Raw genomic sequence first — 3,999 nt, forward strand, 5'->3', positions numbered from 1 at the left:
AATGATTAAATGACTTTCAAAAGTTCTTTCCATCTGTGATTGCAACAAAACAGATAGAACATAAGCAATTAAAATCAAATAAACCAACTTTTCTGGGGTAGAGCATTACATTTCAAACAGAAATAAATATGAGACAGAATATCCATTGAAAGATTTATTATAGTGAAGAAAATATCTATCACATGTAGAGAGAGATAAGAAGACATCCATCTAAGATAAACAGCAAATGAATTATTGTATGATAGGAAAAAATAAAACAATAATAAATAATACTGCTGCATCATACGACCATTGCACATTTTAAAGCAAATTTATTAAGAAAAATAAATTACTTTAAAACATGTTGTTGCTTCTTTTTGGCCGAAACCACCATCTTTTGGTAATTCGCCAAAATGACTAACACAAAGGAAAAGAGGAAAGGTACCCGCTGCATGTTCTCTAGGCCTTTTAGAAAACATGGTGTTTTTCCTTTGGCTACATACATGCGGATCTACAAGAAAGGTGATATTGCAGACATCGAGGGAATGGGCACTGTTCAAAAAGGAATGCCCCACAAACGTTCCCGTGGCAAAATTGGAAGAGTCTACAATGTTACCCAGCATGCAGTGGGCATAGTTGTAAACAAGCATGTTAAGGACAAGATTCTTGCCAACAGAATTAATGTACATATTGAGCATATTAAGCATTCAAAGAGTCGAGATAGCTTCCTGAAACGTGTGAAGGAAAATGATCAGAAAAAGAAGGAAGCCAAAGAGAAAGGTACCTGGGTTCAACTGAAGCATCAGCCTGCTCCACACAGAGAAGCACACTTTGTGAGAACCAATGGAAAGGAGCCTGAGCTGCTGGAACCTATTCCCTATGAATTCATGGCATGATAAGTGTGAAAAAATAATAAAAGACTTCTGTACTGATAAATATGTATATATATATATATATATATATCACATATATCGTCATCGGCGGCGGCGGCAGCCGTCCGTCTCGAGAGACGATGGTGTAGCTTCTTAAGAGTCTATCTGCACCGCCGAGAATGGCTGTGCAGTCCAACTCGAGAGTGACACGGTATCTGTCTCCTCCCGTGTTGAATCGACATCTTGTGATGACGCTGGAGTGTCCTCTCCAGTGAAGCTGAAGCTACAGAGCCTGGGCAGGGTGATATGGAGGGTCTGCTGTTGCCCATGCAGCAGACCCCCCTCTCTTCGCAGCTGAAGGGTCCAAGGGAAAGACGGAGTCAATACAGCTTGGTTTCAGGTGCGCCGCAGGAGTTGCCGGTGTTGACTACAACGTCAAACCGCCTTAGGGACTCCGGCTCCGGATTTTCTGTCGGGGTTTACTCCCTTAGCCTTTCCCCTGAAGAGGTATGCCGCAAGGCAGTGGAGGTTTTTTGTCAACTGCCAGTCCTTTAATAGAAAAGCAAAAGAGTTAACTTGTTACGGTGTACTTATATACTCATTAATGAATAAATAAAAATATTTTGTTATCATTGTGTATCTGCATGGAGGCAAGAACAACAGTACAAGAATCAAGAGAGTGCCTATTCCAACTGGAGTAGCTAATTTAGGCTTGAATCAAAAATTGTCAGTCATTTTGGATGCCTGAAGCTGCCTAAAGCTGCCAAGGAAAAAGATCAGGAGAACTTTCAGGAAAAAGCATATCTAAAAATTCAGATATGGCAGAAGTGAAGTCCATGTTCCGGGAAGTTCTTCCAAAACAAGGTCAGTTGTCTGTGGAAGATATAACCACAATGGTGCTGTGTAAACCCAAACTTTTACCCTTAAAGTCTCTGACTCTGGAAAAAACTGGAGAAAATGCAGCAAGCAGCACAGGAAACAATTCGCCAACAAGAAATGGCAGAAAAGAACAGCAGCAAATAAGTGTGCAAGGAACAAAGTTTAAACTCACAAGGTTCAAATACACCCCCTTATATGATTAAAATTTGCATGAAATAAGTTTTTAAAAAACCTAAAATAAATGTACTCTAAATAAAGACTCAAAAAAAAAAAAACAGTACAAGAATCCTGTCCCATCTCACAATGTGCAGCAATGTAAAATAAAAGTCAAAATATCCAGAAAATAGTTAAAATGCTATACTTAAAATAGGTTTTTATTGGAAGAGTATCTGAGGAAGAAACAACTAGTATCCTGAACTAGCAAGAACCAAGGTCATAAGCAATTCCATTTTTCCTTAAGGAACATATAAATATAGGATGAGAATAGATGTCTTAAGCCTCTAGGATGAGATTTTGCCCTAAACCCCTGTGAACTCTTAGTATCTAAGAATCACAGATTTGTTCCAGGCAAGAAGGAATTACTTAAATGCCATTTTGAATGAGGATATACCAGGAAATATACCTTCAAATAACTGTATAACATTTCAACAGAAAGCATTTGGGCCCAGATTAAAAATACAAGGCAGGCATTGTTATAACTCCCATTTTACTTATGCAGAAATTGGGCTTCCCAGAAACTAGAGAGTTGCTTTTATAATTTAAGGCATTTATAGTAGTGTTAAGAGTTTGACTCCCTATCTTCCAACTCCAAGTGGAGAGAACTTCCCCAGTGTTCTCAGAGCAGTTCACATTAATAAAAGATTACATTCTGTGCCCCACAGAATCAAGATGATTTGCGTGCCGTTGCTATTCATCCAGAGCAAACGAGGCAGATCAAGTGTAGTAGTTACCAGAGGAATAAGTTAGGAGAACCTGGATGAAGAGCAGCGTTAGTGGCATATGTCCAGAAATCTGTTCTCAAATCAATAGGGCACTGAGGGTTAGGTGCAGGGCAATCAGAAAATCAAAGATCTGATCTCAAGTGGACAGGTGGGTAAAAATCTGTCTTGAGGGGAAGACAGGAAGATACTCAGGTTCCAGGAGAGCTACCCCAAGTATAACAAGTTGAGGAAACTGAGGTACAGTGAGATCTAGTGATCTATTTCTGTCAAACAGGAAGTAGAACCCAGTTCTTCTGAGTCTTCATCCCAAGAGCCTCAAAATGAACAAAATAAAAGAGCAAAGCATATAGAATACTTTAAAAATAATATCATTCTGCCTTCTGAATGGAGTCCTAGAGGAAAAAAGAAGTAGAAAGAAGGTAAGAGTTTTATCTTAGACCTTGGTAATTTAGACTCTAAAAACTATGCACATTTGGAGATTTTGGAAATTTTGTGCTTAGTTATTTCTAACAGGCTGGAACGTAACTGCCCAGAGGTTCGCTCTCTTTGCTTTCCTATATGGGTAGAAGGAAAGTAAGGACAGGCTAAGGAAGGAAGATTCGGGAAGAACTGACACAGAAGGCTGAGATTGGCCAGAAGGGAACAGTGTTTGCTCAGCCAAATGACAAACAGGACAGTGTAAGCTGATTACCTTTCCCCGTGGTTTTTGGAGGGGGAAAAAGAAAGTTAAGCAGAAACTGCTATTGCTCAGCCGGGGATAATTGTAACAGAGAGGAAAGGAGCCAGACTAATGAAACAAAATTAAGCCAAGGAGAATGCGGGCTGACCACCTAGAGAAATGGCAATGCGTAGAAGATGATTAGATTGGGAAACTATCTTCCAAGAGAAATTAAAGGAACCCCATTGCTTGTGTAATTAAACACAAATCATACTATTGGGAACAATCCTCAGGTAATGGAGGAAGAATAGGAAGGCCAATCTGAGAGTTCTGAGCTCTGTCATGGAAAATCATGAACGAGAAAAGGGCCCTGCCTGAGCACAGCTTTATTAGGAATAAGAAATAATTGAGCTTCAGCGCTAATGTTTCTCTGAGTCTAAAGTATAGTTTAGACTTGCTTGTTCCCTCCAATAGTGCCCACTTGATGTAAACATCTTCTGGAGTTTTCTGTTTGTTTGTTTGCTTGCTTGCTTTTTGTTTTGTGTGGGTATTTGAGTTTAACAGATGTCTCCCACTGTGTCAACATTTTATATATGCTTATGACTCTTCCCAAGAGCAATCTTTCACACAGTAATAACAAGTCACTGGACATGGCCTAAAAAATTTAATG

The 3,999-nt window shown here is 39.3% G+C and overlaps 2 pseudogenes; both read left to right on the plus strand.

The window, feature by feature from the left end:
* The first annotated feature begins 389 nt into the window (after positions 1 to 389).
* LOC150018633 (large ribosomal subunit protein eL21 pseudogene) lies at positions 390 to 909 on the plus strand (annotated as a pseudogene).
* A 629-nt stretch (positions 910 to 1,538) lies between these two features.
* LOC150018634 (BBSome-interacting protein 1-like) lies at positions 1,539 to 1,987 on the plus strand (annotated as a pseudogene).
* The last annotated feature ends 2,012 nt before the right edge of the window (positions 1,988 to 3,999 follow it).

Source organism: Furipterus horrens, unplaced genomic scaffold (assembly GCF_987537825.1).
Source record: "Furipterus horrens unplaced genomic scaffold, mFurHor1.1.pri manual_scaffold_2, whole genome shotgun sequence".
Taxonomy (NCBI): Eukaryota; Metazoa; Chordata; class Mammalia; order Chiroptera; family Furipteridae; genus Furipterus; species Furipterus horrens.